The following is a 21,891-nucleotide window of genomic DNA, read 5'->3' as shown; positions in this document are numbered from 1 at the left end:
GGGCAGACTTGCTGCGGGAAGCGCCTGGTGAGGAAGGGGCTGCTGAATGCTCCAAGGTAAGACCCAGGAAGGTCGAAGCTCTGTAAGCTTCTTGCCCTGCAGACAGTATGCTCAAAGAGAGGAGGCATGCTAGACCAGAGTCCTGCCTGGCTTCGTAGGGAGCAGTTCCAGAGCATCGCCCGGTGACTCCGGGACAGCTGGTGCAGAGGTGGGATCAAACTGCACCCCGTGGACAGAGCATCCTGCAGTAAGTGACTGGGGAGCAATAAAACAAAGGGGGATTAGCGAGAGATGGGCATGCTGGAGGCTCTGAGAGGTGCAATTCCAGGAGGCGGAGGAGCCTCCGGCTTAACCCCCAAGAAAGAGTGGACCCCTGAGAGTGGCTGTCGCACTGAAGGGGTTCCTCCCAGGGATTGTGGGGAGCTGAGAGAGTACAGGCCTGTGAGTCCATGACCCCTTGGGAACAGCATGGAGATGGCCTATACCCATGTCCTTAAGAAGGACATTGTAGAGCTGTGCAGAGAGAGAGAGAGAGGGCCGCGCCTTGGAAAATTCACCAAGACACAGCTGATTGCCCAGTTGGAAGAGAATGATCACTCTAAGGAGCCAGTTCCTGAGAGAGAGGCTGGGAGCAGCCAGGCAGCCCATCTCTCCGACCAGCAGGGGATCTTCCCGACCGAGTTCCCCGTTGGTGGAGCTGAGACAGTTGGAGTTGGAAAAGGGACAGAAACTGAAAGAGCTGGAGGACCATGAGAAGGAATGGGAGGACCGTCAGAGACAGAGGCAGCATGAACTGGCGATGGCAGAGCTGAGAAGCAGAGAGACCCCTACCGTGGTGAGTGCGGACGGGCCCAGGCTAGCTAAGCCCATAGGGAACTCAGATGTAAGAGTGCTGCCACAGTTTAAGGAAGGGGATGATAGAGGTGCCTTCTTCACTGCCCTTGAGAAGGTCTGCAATGTGCACCAGGTTGACCCTGCAGACATCTTTGGCATCTCACCCCCTTACTGGGTCCCAAACCCACAGAGATGTTCAGCCAGATGGATGAGGTGGAAGCAAGGGACTATGAACTGTTCAAACAAGTCCTGCTGCGCAAGTTTGAGCTGACCCCCCGAGGCGTACAGGAAAAGGTTCCTGAGTGTGCAGAAGACCCAGGGGGTGACCTATCTGGAACTGGTCACGCTGATTGGGAAATACACCCGCAAGTGGGTGAATGGGGCGGGGCCCAGACCAAGGAGGACGTGATTGAATTATGGAGCTGGAGCAACTGTATGAACTCTGCCCCCCTGACCTGAGGATGTAATTTGCAGACAAGAGGCCGAAGGACCTGTGCCACGCAGGGCTGCTGGCGGATGAGTTTGTAGTTAGCAGGTCGGGCACTGGAAGGGAATCCCAGGGGGACAGGCCCACGTCAGTGCAGAAGGTGGGGAGGGGGGGGTCACCCAGGGGCTTCCCTGAAGGAAGTCTTGGAGAAATCCCTCCTGAGAGGCACAGCCAATACCAGAGCTGACCCACCAGCCCCTGGAGACCAACGGGACCTGAGGTGTAATTACTGTGGGCAGGGGGGCCACAGATGGGCCCGGAGCCAAAAGCTCAGGGACAGAATGAGCAAACCGAGCCCTCAAAGGGGCTGGATCCCCAGGCAGGTGGGACTGGCAGTTTAGCAATGGCCCAAGAGGGAGAAGTCTTCCAGGCCAGCTCCTCGGGGAGGCTTGATGCTCAGTGTACAGGGTGGGTGTGGGGCGGCCCCTGAGGAGCGAGTGCCTCATTCCCCTGGAGGTGGATGGGAAGCAGGTCACTGGGACTTGAGGTGACACTGGCCCGGCCCGAGGTGGTGGCCCCAAACCGGCTGGTGTCCAACACCTACCTAACCCTGACGGGTGTCTGCGAGCCCCCATTTAAGGTACCCATGACCAGGGTACATCTGAAATAGGGGGCCAAGGAGGGCCCCAAAGATGTGGGGGTGCATTATCAGTTGCCTACCGAGGTGCTGATGGGGGGGGGGTGACCTGGCAGATTGGCCGGGCAGCTCCCAGAGTGCCCTAGTCATCACCTGTAGCCAGAGCCAGCGAAGGGCATTCTGCCCTGACATGGGGGGCGGTGGCCTGCCGGGGGTGCAGGTTCCTACCCCAGCGGGAAAAGAGTCATTGGGGACAGGACTTGGCGGGGCTGCGGCCTGGGACCCAGCCACTGAGAGGGAGCAGGTCCTCATCCCTTCCCCAGCCGCTGAATTCCAGGCCGAGCTGCGGAAAGATCCCTCTTTAGAGAAACTAAGGGAACTTGCTGGCCACAGCCCGGCAAAACCCCTGGGGGTAGGCTGCCTGGAAAGATTCCTGTGGGAGAAGGGATTCCTGTCTTGGGAATGGGCTCCCCAAGGGGAAGTGGAACTGGGGGAGGGGGGGGGAAGGGAGGAGATCAGGAGACAGCCAGTGGTCCCCCAGAAGTACTACCGCAGGCTACTGTACCTGGCCCATGCTGTCCCTCTCTCGGGATACCAGGAAATCCAGCGCACCAGGCAGAAGCTGCTACAGAACTTACACTGGCCTGGGATCTTTGATGCCATCCAGCAGTACTGCAGGTCCTGCAATCCCTGCCAGAGGGTGGGGAAGGCCCAGGACAAGGAGAAAGCAGCTTTGAGGCCCCCGCTCATCATAGAGGAGCCTTTCCAGAAGGTGGCCGTGGACATAGTGGGACCCCTCAGCAAGGCAATTCGGACAGGGGAAAAAAATACATTCTGGGGGTGGTAGATTTCGCTACTCCCTATCTTGAGGAGGTGGCCTTGTCTGTTTTCAGCAGAGTGGGGGGTTCCCCAAGGAGCTCCTTACAGACCAGGGCTCCAATTTCACGTCAACTCTGCTCCGGTGCTTGTGGGAGAAGTGTGGGGTCCGACGCACCTGGGCCTCAGCGTATCACCTTCAGTCCAACGGGCTGGTGAAGAGGTTCAATGGGACCCTAAAGATGCTGCTGAAAACCTTCATGAACCAGCACTCACAGGACTGGGACAAGTTGTGATGTTATTGATATAATCTGGGACCATATAGGTCATTGTTGCAACCAAGGTCCTGTAGTGACACCAAAGCTGGTATAAAGGAGGTCAAATAAGGTCTCTAAGACAAGGTTCTGGTTTGCTGGTTATGTTTATGCTATCTGGATGCATAGATCATTGTTGTATTTAAAGTTAGAAGTATTGGCTCTATACTGTCTGTATTTCATAATTATGCTGTGCTTCTGGGTGACACCCCAGACAGGTTAGTGTCAGCTCTGCCTAGCCTGCTTGATGGCCCCTTAAGGACCACCGGCTATACAACTGACCCATTGAGAGAAGGCAAATATGCCTTGCAACTCAGCAATGTAGGGAGGGACTTGCCCATGTGACTCCAGACTCCATTTTGCTGTAATTTTCCATAGTAAGGACAAAGAGGTGTTCTTACACCTGGAAAAGACTATAAAAGGCTGATGCCTCATCTCCATCTCGTCTTCAATCCTGCTTCTTACCTCTGGAGGGACTTTGTGTAGAGCTGCCGTTTGTAGCAAAGGACTGATGACCCATCCCAGCTGGGGATGTACTCCAGAGACTTGATTTGAACCTGCAGCTTAGTCTATCACGGCTACAAGCCTGAACCAAGAACTTTGCCATTACTGTATGTCATTGATTCCATTTAACCAATTCCCTCTCTCATCTATATCTTTTTTCCTTTTATGAATAAACCTTTAGATTTTAGATTCTGGCAACAGCGTGATTTGTGGGTACGATCTCATTTGTATATTGACATGAGTCTGGGGCTTGGTCCTTTGGGATCCAGAGAACCTTTTTTTCTTTTACTGGGGTATTGGTTTTCATAACGAGTGGCACTGTTGGTGATACTGGGAAACTGGAGTGTTTAAAGGGAACTGCTTGTGTGACTTGTGGTTAGCCAGTGGGGTGAGACCAAAGTCCTCTTTGTGGGGCAGGTTTGGTTTGCCTTAGAGGCGGAAAAACCCCAGCCTTGGGCTGTAACTGCCCTGTTTTAAGCAATTTGTCCTAAATTGGCACTCTCAGTTGGGTCCTGCCAGAACCAGCATCGTTACAGTGGCGTAGTCGTGCTAGGATCCACAGAACCAGGTCAATTAAGCTCTGGGTCAGAACCCCACGCGATCCAAATTTGAATTTTGGGATTGAGAGTTTGGTTGGTTAAAGAGCAGTTGCAACGGGTAAGCAAAGAGCATATGAGGGCCTTGGCAAAGAAGCCCTGGAAGATTTGTGTTCAGAAAAGGGGATAAGCTTTAGAAAGAAAGCTACAAATCAAGAACTGAGAGAGCTGTTAATGGCCAGTGATCCGGGGGCAAGAGCGCAGCCCTTACCGGCGGCTACAGAAGATGCAGAAAAAATGAGAGTACAGAAGGTAACAAATAAACTGTAACTTGAGCATGAAAGGAATCTAGCAGATCTTTGATTGCTGGAAAAAACCAAAAAACAGCTGAATTAGAAAGAGAAGCTGATAAGAGAGAAGAAAGAGCTCGTAAGGGGCGTCTGGAGCTGCTGGCTGCGGAGGAGAAAGCTCCACAGATGGAACAGGAGACGGCCAAACTTCAGCTCCAAGTAATGGAAGAGTGGAGCACCTGGTGCTCCACTTCCCCACCGCCACAAGCAAAACTGGGAAAGGACGTGTCCCATTGACAATGATACTGAGGATAGAGAGGAGTTTTTGTCTACCTTTGAATGCCTCTGCAATCTGTACCAGATCCCTGATGATCAGCGAATGCCTGTCCTGCTGGCCAGACTGACTGGAAAAGCCAGGGAGGTATTTAATGGACTGGGGGAACAAGAAGCCTTGGATTATGAGCGGTTTAAAGATTCTGTGTTAAGGCCGTTCAAGGTTACTCCTGAATCTTACAGAGTTAAGTTTAGAAAGTTTAAAGTGTCTAATGATTGCACTTCTGTAGAATGTGCTCATAAGCCCATGGGCTTTGTTAAAAAGTGGGTTGTGGGAAGCAAAGGCGCATGGGAGTTTTGAAAAACTGCTGGATTTAATAATTTTGGAACAACAGTTCTTGGACATTGTGCCTGACCACGTGAGAGCAGCTGTGTGTGATAGGAACCCTGAGTCAGTCCTACGGGCTGCAGAGATTGCGGGTGCCCATACCCAAAACAGGGCTCGAGGAGGGTATAAACCCCCAGGGAAAACTAATCACCATTCTGCCCAGTTCAAGGGGGTGGGGGGAGGGGAGGAAAAGGATTTAAAAGTAAACCTGGCGCTGACTAGTCTAAAGGAGCTCATGGGGGCCCAGAGGATAGGAACTCTCACCACAAGAATAAACAGGTTAAATGCCATCACTGTGGTGTGCTTGGCCACATGAGACCAGATTGCCCGACCCTGAAGGGCAGCCCAAAACCAGCAACCCCAAATGCCACGGTAAATGCTAATCCTGTTATAAACTCACAGGCAAGCCACACACAGCCCACCGTTGGTGCCCTGTGTGCAAATGCTGTTTCTGTGGTCTCTGAAGAATTTGACCTTAAAACTCATATTAAAGCTAAATATGGGGAAAATAATGCAGAGTTTATTACCAGTGCAGAAGTGAATGGAGTAAGGTGTATGGCATGGAAGGACACCGCAGCCGATATTACTTTGGTTAAAGCAAGTCTTGTCAGGGAGGAAGATTATTGGCCAGATGAAAGTGTAACTGTTGTAGCCTCAGCTGAGTATTTTGTCAGGGCGTCTTTGGCTCAAATCCACCTGAAATGGAAGGGATTTGAGGGCACCATGGTTGCGGGAGTAAAAAACACAATCCCTAAGGATCTTATGATTGGAAATGATATTAGAGCTATGTTCAGTCAAGTTAGCACAAACCAGGCACAGGAGAGGTTGTGTCTAAAGTTGTGTCTTTGGAAGGTTTTTCCAAAGGTTTGTCTTTGGAAAGTAGTAGTTTGGCTGTGAACGAAGTTTCTGAATGTCTGCCTGCCTGCCTAATGTTTCAGAAGTGAATCTGGAATTAGATCAAGCACAGAAAGATCTCATTGGTCAGGAAAATGTTTCTCAGGAGCAGCTTAAAGTGGATGGACAGATGGAAGCCCCAGCTGAGGGAGGAAAGGGTAGATTTTTAAGGGGTAATGAATTGGTGGCTAGTACAGCTTATACAAGTGAACCTGAAAAGGGTAACTCTCATTTGCAGACAGTAGCTCAGGGTAGTGAATAGAGCAGCAGTTTATCTGTTGGGAGTGGAAACGTGTCTGGTAAAGAAAGTTTGGATGAGCCTAGACAGCCTTGTGAGCTGATGGCTTTATCTAGTCAGCAGTTTGGGAAGGCAAGGATAGCGGAAAATGAGGGCCCCTACACCTTACTTGTTTCCTGTGGGGAGAATTGTGACAGTGAAGGAAATGTGCCTGTGTCCGTCAGGGGTATTTTAACTTGCCTACGGAGGAATCTACCTCGGTCTCCAAGCAATTGTCTGTGAACAGCCCTGCGTGCCGGGACAAGGGAAATGAGATCCCAAGCTGCGTGTTTGGAAAAGGAGAATGCGGCTCCGGCTCTTCTTTGTGAAGCAGACAGAAGGTGCCTTTCAGCCTGTGATGGTTGAGGATAGTGCAGTGGTCTCAGAGTTGGTTCTGGATTCAACTAAAGCCCAGGAAGGGAATGGTCCTAAGTTTGTGTCTGCTAGGGAGAATGGCACTGTAACTAGGTTGCATCCAGTTAGCGTCTTAGCAAAATCCCAGAGACCGGACAATTCTGGTGCTTGTATTTTACCTGTTGCTAATGGGTGGTTGGAAAAGGATGTAGCAATTCTGTCTGATCAGGGTGATATCCTAGCCAGGACACCAGGAGAGCAGAAAGGTGATTTGATCATGTTACCTACTGATGGTGTGGAAACTTGTGGCAAGAAGGAAAAACTTCCTGAACTTGTGTGTGGCTAGCTTGTTGGAAAGACACTAGTGTTGGGACAGGAATGTCTCCATGCTAATTCCTTAAATGAGCAGTCTGTGCTTCAGGGTGTGACAGATTTGGTTACTGGTGTTTCAGAGCAGAACAGTTTTATGGCTGAATGCTTGAGGCCGGCCACAGGGGAGAGCAAGCAAACTCTCACCCTCAGCCTCTTGGGATTTGTGTGGTCTCTCTTTAGGACAGAAGTCCAGTCTTAAAATTGGTAGCAGCTAAGAATTTAAAAGCTAGTGTTTGCGTTGATGCAAATTACCTGACTGACTGGGAGAAGACAGACTTGCTAATAGCTGTTAGCACAGACAGCGCACCCAATCAGCCAGGGAATTCTGTTAAGCAAGAGAAATCAGGATTTAAACCTTCAGGACATGGAGGAAAGAGAGTACTTACTTTTGCAAAGGGAAGCCCCACGTTAACCCTAAAATGCCCAAACCCCAATGGTATGGAGCCAAAGGTGTGGCATAACAAACAGGATTGTAAATGGACACTTGCAATGAATTTGTTCTTATTGCTAACGGTAATTTTTGTAACTGATGTGTTGCTATTACCAAGAACTGTAAAAATGTGCAATGTGCCTAATCTGGCGGGGGCGAGAAAAAACAAACAAAACACACCACCTTGAACATGTTAAAAGAATTACATGAGAACATACTTTATGTTAAGGGCCTTGTTAAACTGATAATTCACAGTTGATGCCTGTGAACAGTATTGGAATTTTCAACGGGGGAAAAGACATTCCAAACCTAATGTGCTGTATGAAAAGGGAAACCGAGGCATACTACCACACTGCTGTCACGGCTAAATGCCAGGATTCCTATACTATAGACAACATTAATCTCTACATAGACTTGATGTTAACTGGGTTCCAAACATTGGCCAGAGCTTGTATGGATAAAGTAGCTATGTTCTTTAGCATTTGGCAAAAGAAAATGAAACATACAGAAACCATGCTGCAAGAGCAGATCCAATCCATTATTGTTCTAACCAAGTTTTACCTTGAGTTTGTAAAGAGATTAAATCAGGTTATTGAACGGGACTTGGATAAACCATTTCTGTTTTACACGAATACGGCTTCTAACCCAATACTAGCTGTAGTGAGACGGAACCCAAGGATGGGGGGCTCTTGGGATGTAGTCAGTGATGTTGGTGTCATCCCTTCCTGCATCAGTTTTGCATTGGGGGTGTGACATTATTGATATAATCTGGGACCATACAGATCATTGTTGCAACCACGGTCCTGTAGTGGCACCAAAGCCGGTAGAAAGGAGGTCAAATAAGGGCTCTAAGACAAGGTTTTGGTTATGATTATGCTAGCTGGATGCATATATCATTGTTGTATTTAAAGTATTGGCTCTATACTGTCTGTATTTCAAAATCATGCTGTGCTTCTAGGTGACACCCCAGACAAGTCAGTGTCAGCTCTGCCTAGCCTGCTTGACGGCCCATTAAGGACCATCGGCTATACAACTGACCCATTGAGAGAATGCAAATACGCCTTGTAACTCAGCAAAGTAGGCAGGGACTTGCCCATGTGACTCCAGCCTCCATTTTGCTGTAGTTTTCCATAGTAAGGACAAAGAGGTGTTCTTACACCTGGAAAAGACTATAAAAGGCTGATGCCTCATCTCCATCTTGTCTTCAATCCTGCTTCTTACCTCTGGAGGGACTTTGTGTAGAGCTGCCATTTGTAGCAAAGGACTGATGACCCATCCCAGCTGGGGATGTACTCCAGAGACTTGATTTGAACCTGCAGTTTAGTCTATCACTGCTGAAAGCCTGAACCAATAACCTTGCCCTTACTCCAGTATCAGAGGGGTAGCCGTGGTTGTTGCTTTTTACAGAGTCAGACCGAGGCTCCTGGGGCACCTTTAAGACTAACAGAAGGATTGGGAGCATAAGCTCTCGTGGGTAAGAACCTCACTTCTTCAGATGCAAGATGACTTGCATCTGAAGAAGTGAGGTTCTTACCCACGAAAGCTTACGCTCCCAATCCTTCTGTTAGTCTTAAAGGTGCCCCAGGAGCCTCTGTTGCCATTACTGTATGTCATGGATCCCATTTAACCAATTCTCTCTCATCTATATCTTTTTTCCTTTTATGAAGAAACCTTTAGATTCTAAAGGATTGGCAACAGTGTGATTTGTGGGTAAGATCTGATTTGTATATTGACCTGGGGCTTGGTCCTGTGGGATCAAGAGAACCTTTTTTCTTTTGCTGAGGTATTGGTTTTCATAACCATTTGCCCCCATACCAAGTGGCACGGTTGGTGATACTGGGAAACTGGAGTGTCTAAGGGAACCGCTTGTGTGACTTGTGGTTAAGCCCGTGGGGTAGGACCAAAGTCTTCTTTGTCTGGCCAGTTTGGTTTGGTTTGCGCAGAGGTAGAAAAACCCAGCCTTGGTCTAACTGCCCTGTTTTAAGCCATTTGTCCTGAATTGGCACTCTCACTTGGGTCCCACCCGAACCAGTATTTACCCCAGCTGTTGTTCCCCTACTGGGAAGGGGCCCAGAAATCAACCGTGTTCTCTCCTTTCGAGTGGCTGTATGGGAGGAGAGTAAGGGGACCTGTGGACTTGTTGAGGGACGAAGGAGAGGGGAAGGCCTCCCCTGATGGAAAATCAGAAGTGGAGTATGTACTGACTTTCTGGGAAAAGCTTGCTGAGCTCATGGACTTGGCCGGGGAGAATTTAGCCAGGGCCCAACGTAAGCAAAAGGTCTGGTACAACCGCCCAGCGCGTTCCCGCTCCTATGCTACCGGGGACCAGGTGACAGCTCTCATTCCCATCAGAACGAACAAACTACAGGCTGCCCGGGACAGGCCCTTTAAGGTCCTCAAGCAGCTGAATGAGATCAACTATGTAGGGAAACCCTTGCGGCCAGAGTCAGGCGCCAGCACAGTGAGAGTCCATGAAAAGGTTACATTTCTTCTGGGATGATTAGATCCTCAACAGCTGAGCACGTCTTTATGAAACTTATTCAACATAAGAATGGCCATACTGGGTCAGACCAAAGGTCCAGCTAGCCCAGTACCCGGTCTTCCACCAGTGGCCAATGCCAGGTGCCTCACAGGAAATGAAAACAACAAGTCATCATGCGATCCACCCCATCGCCCATGCCCAGTTTTGGGCAAACAGAGGCTAGGGACACCATCCCTCTTTCCAACAGATTTTGCAATTTAAAGCAGATTCACCCAGTCCCTTAACTGCCATCATAAAGACACACGTACATATGCTGGACGTGGACGTTAGAGAAGCAAACTTTTACATTCCTACCTTTCTTGTATGACTCTCCGGGCCAAATGTTTAACAGACCTCCTTAAAGGCTTCAACATTTGTAGGCAGATTTCTTTGCATGGCAAATTGATCAGTTACATGTAGTTTCTGGATTTGCCTAAGGCTTTGTGCAAATGCCAAGGTTTGGCCCTAAAAGATCTGTTAGCTAGAAGTCAACAGGAAACTAAAACCTACTTCTAAAGCAGATAACTAAGTTACCTTTGGACTTTGAAATATTGGCCCCACCTCCTCAGTATCTACTGCCTGTCCATTAGTCCTTCCCAGAAGGTCAGTAACAAGAGTAGCCACTTTTATAAAGAAAATATGGGCATGCCAAGAAAAGACACCATCAAGGTGAGTTGTCCTAACCCCCTACAACAAGGTATCATGTGTATGTTAAATTGAGGGGAAGACAGTCCCTAAAGTAACAGATGTTTGTTTGAGACTTCCAGCTATGCACAACAGAAGCAGGAAACAACCCCCCTGCCCATCCCAGATGAAGCCCTGGCTGCAGCAATACATGCCTTTACCTTCCACTCTACTGCCTCCATCAGCCCAATCGAGATGAAGCTTCAATTGGTCCAGCATGCTGGCCAAACTCCTGACAGCATCACCTTGGCAACAGCTTATTAGGCCACGGTCAACGCTCTGGAGTGTCTCCCCAGTGCTGGATTTGCTTTGCGGTCCTAGGCCTAATCTATAAAGCCCCAATAATGTGAGCTAGATCAGGGGCTCTGTGCAACCCTTCAAGAATACACCAAGCCACACAGGAAATATGACTGACAGAGCTTGGGGGGGGCGGAAAAAACAAAACAACAACAAGCCCAGCACTCACTGCACAAGTTACACTTCCCTCTGGAGCCGAGAGCCCTCGTCTGTGGAGCATCCCTCTGCTGGAGATCAGGAAGAGCCCATATATTTTACAAAATAAAATGTTGGAACATCCTTGAAGGCCTGCCCCAATAGAGGACAATGGGGCAACCGTCTATTTCTCGAATGGGACACATTTTGAAAATAGATCCCAGAGGGCTCCTTTCTATACCGCAATGAACAATTCTTGTTTTAAATAGAATGGTGTTAGCCACCTATATAAAGTACTAGAGCGATGGCTGTTTTACTGTTGGCTAGTGTAGATACATACCCAGCAGCACTTGGCCATGGCACCAGCTGCACTATTACCTAGTGCTTCTATTTTGTGAATTACACTGGGGGGGAGGGAGGGGGAGGGGGATGTGATCCTTTATGTAGGTTTATTTTCTTGTTTGGGGAATCACGGCTTGCTATGCCAGTGAACAAATGAGTCAGGGGATCTCAGGTCTCTTTGCACGTATGGAATAGGCACATGTATGTATGTATGTATGTATACAAATGAACTGATGTCTGCATGAATATGTTCTGCTTCACCCCAACCCCCCTACTTTTTGCAGTCCAGCATCTTGAGAGTGACAAACACACAAGCAATTCTGAACCATGCAGGTTATGACCTCAGACAGTTAGTGAGCTGGTGAAAAAGGAGTATTTAAGAAAGCATATAATTACAGGAAAATTTAAATGCCACAGTTTTTGGCAAGAGTAGTTAAATCGGGGCTAAGGAAACTGAGGCATTTAGACATACATGCATACCTGGTTGGATGGTCTCTACACTATGCTGTTTAAGACCCTTTATCAAGACTTTCCATTGGCATTTATACCTGGGAAGAGGAAGAGTTCTGATCTTAGGTTGAAATAATCCTGGGAAATGTAGTTCAGCAAGGGACTACAATCATTTGCATTCGCTGAATTGCAGCATCAAGTCTGTTCTATTATTCTGAGCTACAATGGCTCAGAACTACTCTACCACAAAAGACCCCACATTCCTTCTGCCTTTGAAGAACATAATTAGGGCACTGACAAACATTTAGCATCAGATTTTCAAAAGGTAGAATGGTGGGAGCTGGCAGGTATGGAGCACTTTTGAAAGTCTGGCCGCTTCACTAAAGCGCCCAAATGGGAACCGAGCTCTTGAAAATGTGGCAACAAGGGATCAATTCTGCTACAGCACATACGTCCGCTGTCTTAGTAGTAAAGTTTCTCACTGGATTCAGGGGATGACTCATGGAATGAAAGTAAAGGAGAGAGGAAGCCAGCCCTTAATGCACAGAATGGGCCTTTTCTAGTGTGGAGTTTATTTATTGTTCCAAGGCAGCACAATTTATGTAGAATTAAAACAAACAAAGACAACCTACAACCAAATTTGGGCTAGGCCAGGAGCTAAGTAAATTCAAAGGTTAGCAGCACAATTATTTATATGACTTACCAGCAATACTTATCCCATCCAAAAAAGAAGAAGTTCCAAGTAGGCAATCTTTGAGTTCATTTTGTATGACATTTCTTCCAAAGGACCTACGGAATAGGGAAGTAAACATTTCAAAAGCACGTGCAACCTGGAGTTGTTCCCCCACCCCCTGAACCGTGTATCCAATATGGACAAAGTAAATCACTTCATGTTAACTTGCTGTTGAAAGAATCCCTTCTGCAGAGAGGGGTCTAGCAGCACATGTACTCACGCAATATAGAAGTGGCCAAGGTCAGTCAGTCAGTCATTTACTGTTCACCAAAGGTGCTGTCATCAGCTGGATGTAGACTAGGGCTGAGATACAGTGCTTGCCGTGAGGGGTAGGAAAAGAGAGAGCAGACAAGGAAAACTACAAAAGTGTAGTTGTTTCAGACACGCTGCAATTAAAGGAATTTAAGAAAAAGCATTGTAACAGGGTTTACTCACCACCCTGCACTGCCTCATGGCCAGGCATGGCATCACGGTATCCTTGTGGGGTAGCAGCCCTTGTCAACAGTCACTCTGGGGCTGTGGTGGTTTCTTTTAGATAACTCACCCCTCCAGCCAGGGCACAGTCTTTAGTGTGGATGGCTGACCCTGGAAGGAACAGACTAAAGTTCTAAACTCTCTTCATAGAAATCAAAAGCTTCCAGCCTCTCCACAGCTCTTCTTCAGCAAGGTCACATTCAGACTGCAGCCCCCTTACTGGGCTCAGCTACCCTTGTACACCACTTGCTGAGGGCTGGTAGGGGAATCCAGTCCCAATCTCAGTCTCAATTCTGGGTTACAGCCCAGGGCCCTGGACTGCACAACCAAGTCAAATCCTCTACCCATAGTGCAGTTTTCCATGCACCATTTCCTTCCTCACCTCTTTCCTTCCCTTCTCGGTCTCCCAATCTGTCCCCTGGGTGCTCACTCAAGCCCCTGCAGGCACCTTTTGACTCTCTGCATTCTCTTTCCTCCAGCCCTTCCTCAGCTGGGCCCACTCAGTAGTTAAACCTGGGATCACCTAATTTCTCTCAGGTGGGGCCCATTCTGTAATCAGGGCTGGCTTAGTCAGAGGCTCTCTATTATTATCTCAGAGCTCTGGATGAGCTCTGAGAGTTGATCTCTCTCTTTCCATATATATATAAAAAAATTATTGTCAGGCTTTGGCTCTGATCCTCTTACACCAATCACTGTAACTGACTTCTACTCTGGGTTATCTGTTTTCTTTTCATGCTATTGGGCCAGCCAATGGTGCCATGCTGCATTCCATGAGCTGAGGATCTGCCCATTGGTCTCATGTTGGGCCAGATTCTCTCCCCCTTATGTTGACTAGTACAATACCCCACAAGCAAGCCCCATTGAAATCAGTAGTTAGTAGAGTGAGGTATTACTCAGTGTGAGTAGGGGTGACAGAATCTTGCCTATTATGTCTAACTAGTCTTTCTACACGTAGCAATATCAATTAAAGGCTGTTTTCTAAAGATTACACTTTTAAAAGTAGATTTTTCTCCCTGCCTAATGCAGCTGCCATCTTGTCCTTAAGATGCAGCATGTTACAGTCACTCTGTTTTCTCGGTCATGGAAAATTTCTCTTTGTTCAGTCTTTGGGCCCAATTCTGAGAAGTGCTCAGCACCCACTAGTTCAGTGGGAGTTCAGGGTGATCAGGACCTTGCAGGAAGTGGTTAGTGTCTCTTAGGGTTAAGCCCTTTCTTTGATGTTTTTCCTTGACCTGAAATGAAAACAAATCTAGACCGAAGAGTATGTTTTACTCTGTGAGTATGAGCATGAAAAACATCCTTCCTGAGACGTGGAATCACCTTTCCCATAGCTTGGCGGTTCTTCACCTTGTGTAAGATTTTGTGTTTAGGTAACAACTATAGCACCTCGGTCTTGTCTATTTATGTCCTTCTGCTTGTACGTCAGTCTGTGTTGTGATTAGGGTGACCAGCTGTCCCGATTTTATAGGGACAGTCCCGAATTTGGGGTCTTTTTCTTATATAGGTTCCTATTACCCCCCCACTCCCTGTCCCGATTTTTCACATTTGCCGTCTGGTCACCCTAGTTGTGATCCTGTGTGTCATATCAGTGCACTTGCATTTCCTCATACATTATACAAAGAAGTATCAGACAGATGTTCAAGGAGCAGATTTATACCACACAGATTTATACCTGGGGAGAACTGATGCATTCTGACTTGCATATTTAGTCTATGTTTTTGAAAGTCAGAAAATGTCAACATAAAAGCTAGTTTAACATTTGATTATTTTCCAAATGTCAGTTGCATTGATGCTGCAATTATCTGCGCATTTGACCATCACCAGCGTGAACCCACAGTCAAGTAACCGAAAACAATCACCCCACTAAATATGAAATTGGTCTTTTGTGAAAGGAGTTGTGCGGAAGGGTTGCCACGTTGTCAGAAGTTCAGACGAATATAGGCCGAGATGAGCTTTTCTTTTAGCCAAAAAGTTCCCCGAGGTTGGAAAGCCCCTCAAGAGAAATTAGGATTAAAGGGGTTTAGTTGATGGCCCTTACTGGTTATCTAACACAGTTTTGGTCTAACAGGGAGATGAAGCTATCCATAAAAGGAAAAGTACAGGCAAGCTTGACAGAGACCGAGAGAGAGAGGAAAAGGAGGAGAAATGATGTGGGAAATAGGCCATGACATTTGTTACGGTGCCATAATTGTTAGATGAACAGTAGGAGTAAGGGAAATATAGAAGATAATTATTTAGACCTAGTGGGAAGATCTGTTATTTTCTAAAAGGTATTTCTAGACTGGACAGCCCAACAGCGTTTGGCATTTTATAAAACCTCTAGCTTGGTGAAACAGTTTTTATATTGGTGTCAGGACAATAAAGAGAACAGTGTCTAGTAGAATGGAGAAAACATCCTCCCCAAAACAGAAATGGTGGAACAGTAAACTGGGTGCCTTGTATAAATATACAGGGATGAACGCGAAGAAAAAAGACACTAAAAATTGTGAAAAGAAACCACCACAGGAAAAATCCGTCTCTCGCTTAGCAAGAAAATGAGGCGAGAAACACAGAACACATGGGACCAAATGGGGCCACCTCTCATCAAAGCTCAACAATCTGGCTTTGGGTGGACTGTTTTGCCCCTCAGCCTGCTGGGTTGCCAAGGAATAGCTGCAGTGGTGCTCTAGTGGTAGAGACAAATGGGGTTCCTATACACCTCATCCATTGGTTGTCACCTACTACAGCACAGAGCCGTCTAGTGGCTACACCCGCAGCCCTCCATTCTGTTGCAAAGAAAGGCACGACAAGAGTTCAAGGGCATAGAGACTTCCCAGCACACACCCTGCTCTCAGCACAGTACCGCTATTCTGCTTGTATTCTGGTCTGGTATATAAACAGAGGATAGGGCAGCATGTGTGACTTAATATAGTGGTTGACTAGTTTCTAAAATGTTTGGCAAAAAAATGTTTGGGAGGTTTCCTACTCTAGGAGGTGCCGGCTTTCATTCTTTTCCACAGCAAAACTGAGCAAAACGGAAGGATGGGTAATCTGATTTCATGAGGTCTTGCCCAAGAAAAGCAAGTATGTCTTAGACCACTTCACCTTTTTACATTGTAGAGACAGTCTCCCTTTGTACAGCTTATAGCCGGTCTACAGTATCTTCTATCCTGAGATGCAGGACTGAAGGAGATAGGCCTGGGAAATACTTGAGTAACCGCAACACATTTTCAGTGTGTATATTTTCCTCTCATAATGCGCTTGAACTGTTTTAAGCATTTTGCTCAATTTTACATAAGGTGGTTACATCTTTACAAAAGGAAATATGATTGTATGTATAATGTACACGTACAATGTAGCATGTGCAATATAAAGTGATGCTCCCTGGCCAATGCAATGTTATAACAAATATATACATGTGGGACTCAGTTATGGCTCTAAGAGTGGGACGGGGGAGCTGCACTGCCTGAGTGGTGGAGGTACAGAACATCACACCATGAAAATGTTACATTTCTTCTGGGAGGATTAGACCCTCAATAGCTGAACACATCTTTATGAAACTTGCGGCCACCGTCGATACCGCCTCTGGCCTTGCAGCCAAGCAAGTCGGTTTGTACAGCTTTCCTCTGGGTGTCTTCTTAGGGAAACGACCCAGACTATCTACACCTACATGCTGAAATGGAACCTCAATTATGGGGAGTGGCTGGAGAGGGGCCTTGACCTGGTCCTATTGCACCTGGGAGCCATACAAACTCTTCCTCAAAGTCTAACGTCTTCATTACGCCTATAGTGCAGAGGAGAACCTCCTGACAATCATTCCATCACACTGTTTTTAAGCTGTGCTATGTGGAAGAATCTTTTCATCTACTTAAGAGCCATTTGAGGTTATCCATCATCTATGACTTTAGGTCTTCCTGTGGGAAAGCCAGCCACAGGTAGATAAAAGGGGAGGAAAACACCACCAATACATCCCCACTTAAGCTCACCTTTATCATCCCACTAGCAGGCTTTCATCATAGAAATAGATGACCCGATGACTTCTGCACGGAACACAAAATCTTTCCACACAAAGCGCCTGAGTGTCCGCATCACTTCTAGGGCTTTGTGAGACCTGCCTTCTGGTCCCGATCAGCGTGGTTCCATTACAGCCACCCTGCCAGGGCTGCCCCAGGCTGGAACAATGGGTGCTGGGGGTGTGAAGCTTTAAGTAATAAGAGCCACCGAAACATGGTCTCATCGTATACTGGGTTTGCAGTTTTGTTCATTTGCTTTCAGTACCCCGCAACATCTTCCCCTGGGATTTCACCCTGGTGTGGAATACAGATGCCCAACACCGCTGGAAAATCATGGGAGAATGGGGAGCATAGCCCAGGACAGTCTGGGGGCTCTGCTAAGTCTGTTTTCTCTGCTTTGCAGTGTGTCTTTCAAAAATTTGAAGCAAAAATCTCAAATTTCTTATAAAAGTGCAGGAAAACTTGGGAGACTCTAACCAAATTAATGTGCAGAAAAATGTTTTCATGGTTTCTTCGTGTGATTTTTCTTTTCTTGTTGAATTAAAACACATTTCTCTGCAATGATGGAAACTCCAGCACAACAGTCTGCGCTAGGGCTTGAGATCCAGAAAATGAAACGTGACCACAGGAAGGGAAGAGAATTAAACAAACCAGAAGAATTCCCCTGCCCAAGCAAAGGGGAAGGCAAATGTTAAAAGAGAAGGAACCAGCAAAAGTGGTGAACACTGAATTTCAATTTTTAAAAAAATATTTGAATTCTTTCATCCCAGGGACACACTTGGTAAAAAAATACCTAATGTGACTTCTCTGCATAACCTCCTTCTGACCACATTGGAAATCATAGTCATCCATGTGGGTACCTCTCTAGCATGTTTTATTATCCTAATTGCTCATCCTGTTTTATGATTTATTCTCAATTTTTCACTACTGTCAGCTACTTGGAGTGATCAACAGGACATGATATTCACACCTTTCAACTACATCTATTCCTCAGCTCCGGTAGGAATATTAAGATCGGGAAATAACAATTAGTTAAGGTTTCATTTTCTCAGAGCACACTCTCTCCTATAGTTTCACAGAAGGAAGAGACCGACGGTTTGTGCTGTCTACATTTTAAATGTGCCGTCTAAATTGGAGGAAATGGTTAAAGTTGAGATTTGCCAATATTTTTGAGGGGCCTAAACCTTTCCTCCAGAGACCCCCCTGTCCCTAATCACCCCTAGGACTCCCACGGCCTATCCAACGCCCCCATTCCCCATCCCCCGACTGCCCCGCCCCCCAGAGCCTCTGAACCATCCAAACCCCCCACTCCCTGTCCCCTGACCCTCTGCCCCTTATCCAACCCCTCGGCCCCGGCCCAGCACCTTTAACACACCGCTCAGAGCAGCGTGTCGAAGCCAGACACGCTGATGCGCCGATCCGCCGGAGCGCGCAGCCCCGCCCCCCAGAGCGCTGCTTTACCGTGTTATATCCGAATTCCTGTTATAACGGGTCGCCTTATATCGGGGTAGAGGTGTACTTCCCCTCCACCCCTAAAGTACTCTGACTTCTACATATGTAGTGTGTTTCTGTTATGATCAGGGTTGCTATTCATTCATCTGTCCTCATGAGAACTATTTCTAGTATTTCAAGGTTTGAGAAGCTTCCTAGAGACTTTAAAAAAAAAATATGAACATACTAAATGACTTGCGAGCTTATGTGTGGAAGAGATATTTTCATTTAATTTATTGAGATCAATTCAATGAAAATTATATTTTTTCCCTTTGTATTTCAACCATTCCCTATTTCATTTCAGCTCCGGCTGCTGCAACTACTGAGGTTAAAACAGAAGGATGCAGTGGAATCCCTCCTCTCTGCTGATTCTTCCCACGGTGACTTCTAACACTCCAGAACGCTTGACGTGTTATGCGATACATTCACTCTGTCCTCATCATATAGCGGAGCTTGAGAAGTTTCCTAGAGACATTTATAAAATATGTGAACTGAGCATAAGACTTGTAAGATGATGAGGTGTAGAAAGATATTTTCATTTCATGTATTGCCGTTAATAAAGGGAAACATTTATTTTTCCCTTTGTGTTTCAACCAACTCTCATTTCATTCCAGCTGAGGATGCAGTGACTACAGAGCTTAAAACAGTTGGAGGAAATTGTATCGTGCAGTGGATTCCCTCCTCTCTACTGATTTTTCCCACAGTGATTTCTAAGGCTCCAAAATGCTTGACCTTGTATTATGCAATACACTCACTCCACAATGGCAGGTTTCAGAGTAGCAGCCGTGTTAGTCTGTATCTGCAAAAAGAACAGGAGTACTTGTGGCACCTTAGAGACTAACAAATTTATTAGAGCATTCTTAGTCTCTAAGGTGCCACAAGTACTCCTGTTCTTTTCACTCCATAATGAAATTCCAACTGTCCATATTACAATGTATGTGATAATACTCTGTTGATTTACTCAAAGTTTAAATTGCAAAATGAAGGATATCGATGCAAAAAAGTTACAAGAAAATTAAGAAAGGGTTAAACCTTAAACATTGTTGACATAATGTGTTTGCTATATATTTCTGTGGTTCAACTCTTCTCTGATCAAAATCTCATGTCTGAACTGTAACAGGCAGCTTAAGCACAGTATAACAGCATAACAAATATGAACTGGAAAAAACTTTGCAAGAAAAAAGATGTGCATAATTTTCCTCTAATGTCAGAACGAAGGGAGAGATTTCAGGTGGCCCCAAGGGGTTTTCAAGCCTCGAGTGTCTCTGAAGGGGAACGGCAAGGTGGCAATCTGGGAAATCTTCCTGCTGCTTTTGCAAAAATCTCTCTGAAACGACCTGAGGTGAGAGTTCCATTCAGATATTCCAACACAGACTCATCAGCAAGTTGGGCATGCGGAGACATGTTTGGTTGCAGTGATGGAAAATGGGACTCTCTGACCAGGAGGTAAGGACCATAGGCGTGCGCAGCACATTGCATTAGGGTGTGCACCCAGGGAATTTTTTTTTTTTTTGAAAGGCGAACATCATAAACAGCTGGGTGTGGGAGGGGGTGCTGTGTGCGGGAAGGGGCTCAGGGCAAGGGATTGGGGGGCAGAGGAGGGGGTGTGGGATGTATGAGGGGGCTCAGGGAAGGGGGTTGAGGTGCAAGAGGGGGCGGAGTGCGGCAGGGGGCTCAGGGCAGGGGTTCAGGAGGGGTGCAGTGTGCAGGAAGGGGCTCAGGGCAAGGGATTGGGACAGAGGAGGGTGTGGGATGTATGAGGGGGCTCAGGGAAGGGGGTTGAGGTGCAAGAGGGGGCGGAGTGCGGCAGGGGGCTCAGGGCAGGGGTTCAGGAGGGGTGCAGTGTGCAGGAAGGGGCTCAGGGCAAGGGATTGGGACAGAGGAGGGTGTGGGATGTATGAGGGGGCTCAGGGAAGGGGCTTGGGGTACAGGAGGGGTGCGGAGTGCAGGAGGGGGCTCAGGGCAAGGGATTGGGGGCCAGGGTGTGGCAGGGGGCTTAGGACAGGGAGTTGGGATGCAGGAGAGGTGCGGCAGGGGGCTCAGGACAGGGAGTTGGGGTGCAGGAGGGGTACAGGGTGCAGGCAGGGGGCTCACGGCAGGGGGTTGGGGGCAGGAGGGGGCTCAGGGCAGGGGGTTGCGGGGCAAGGTGCAGGCAGGGGGCTCAGGGCAGGGAGTTGTGGGGCAGGGGTTGGGGGCAAGGTGCAGGAAGGGGGCTCTGGACAGGGGGTTGGGAGCTCAGGGCAGGGGGTTGGGGTGAGAGGTGCAGTCAGGGGACTCAGGGCAGGGAGTTGGGATGCAGGAGGGGTACAGGGTGCAGGCAGGGGGTTCAGGGCAGCGGGTTGGGGGCAGGAGGGGGCTCAGGGCAGGGGGTTGCGGGGCAAGGTGCAGGCCGGGGGCTCAGGGCAGGGAGTTGTGGGGCAGGGGTTGGGGGGCAAGGTGCAGGAAGGGGGCTCAGGACAGGGGGTTGGGGAGAAAGATGCAGGCAGGGGGCTCAGGGCAGGGAGTTGGGATGCAGGAGGGGTACAGGGTGCAGGCAGGGGGTTCAGGGCAGGGGGTTGGGGTGAGAGGTGCAGGCAGGGGGCTCAGGGCAGGGAGTTGGGGTGAGAGGTGCAGGCAGGGGGCTCAGGAGAGGGAGTTGGGGTGCAGGAGGGTAGGCTGTTTGCAGGCAGGCCCGGGGCTAGGGATCTGGGCTCCCCCGCCCTGGCAGGCAGGCTCGAGGGCCGGGCAGAGGGGGCCGGGCTGGGCGCTTGGGGCCAGGCCGGGCAGAGGCAGCCAGGGTGGATCGCAGGGCGCCGGGCTGCTCCCAGGGCTGGACTCAAGCCCGAGGGTGCCGGGCCGGAGTCCCCGAACAGCGCCGGGGAGCGGAGCTCGCAGCCGGGCTGCGGGAGGGGGCCTGTGGGCCGGGCTCGCCCCCTGCCCCGGGCCTGCTGGCTCCCAGGCCCCACTTAAGGTGGGCTGGGCTCAGGGGCGGCCTGACCCCCCGGGTGGTGCCCGGGCCCCTGGCCAGCGCGGGGAGCCGCAGGCGGGTTTGGGACCCTGGGCGCTGGAGGGGGGCAGCTGCCTTGGGGCGGGGAGCTGGGGCAGCACCCCCGCGGGCCGCCTTAAGCGGCTGTGTTGGTGCTGCCGGGTGGGAGGCTGCCAGGGAGCACATGGGGCTGTTAAAGCAGCCAGCCCAGCCCTGGGGAGGGGGAGCCCGGCTCAACGGGGTGCAGGCCGGGGGCTCAGGGCAGGGAGAGGGGGTGCAGGAGAGGTTCGGGCTTACCCGCAGCGGCGCGCTCCCTGCCTGCCAGGGCCCCATGCCGGGCCGCTCCCGGGGGAGGGGAGGGGCGGGGCAGCACAGGGCTCTGCACGCTGCCCTTGCCACGCCTCCAGGTACCTCCCCTGAAGCTCCCATTGGCCGCAGTTCCCCGTTCCCGGCCAATGGGA

General features: G+C 48.9%; 1 long non-coding RNA gene across 28 annotated transcripts in view; it reads right to left on the bottom strand.

The window, feature by feature from the left end:
* Positions 1–21,883, bottom strand: part of LOC135978124 (uncharacterized) — an 85,273-nt gene extending 63,390 nt beyond the window's left edge. For 7 of the 28 annotated variants that reach the window (XR_010595537.1, XR_010595534.1, XR_010595533.1 and 4 more), the window contains exons 1-4: positions 21,728–21,864; positions 16,948–18,930; positions 12,944–13,093; positions 12,479–12,564 (exon numbers count right to left, since the gene is read on the bottom strand). This is a non-coding gene — a long non-coding RNA (uncharacterized LOC135978124). Of the gene's footprint in view, positions 1–240; positions 256–5,546; positions 5,716–7,223; positions 7,242–11,805; positions 11,874–12,478; positions 12,565–12,728; positions 12,867–12,943; positions 13,094–16,947; positions 18,931–21,727 lie in introns of those variants that run through there. The other 21 variants (XR_010595545.1, XR_010595557.1, XR_010595553.1 and 18 more) reach the window with 11 other exon arrangements.
* Between the last annotated feature and the right edge of the window lie 8 nt (positions 21,884–21,891).

The sequence above is a fragment of the Chrysemys picta genome, unplaced genomic scaffold (genome assembly GCF_011386835.1).
Source record: "Chrysemys picta bellii isolate R12L10 unplaced genomic scaffold, ASM1138683v2 scaf129, whole genome shotgun sequence".
NCBI lineage: Eukaryota > Metazoa > Chordata > Testudines > Emydidae > Chrysemys > Chrysemys picta.
Note: the sequence above shows the minus strand (reverse complement) of the source record. Positions and strands in the feature narration are given on the sequence as shown.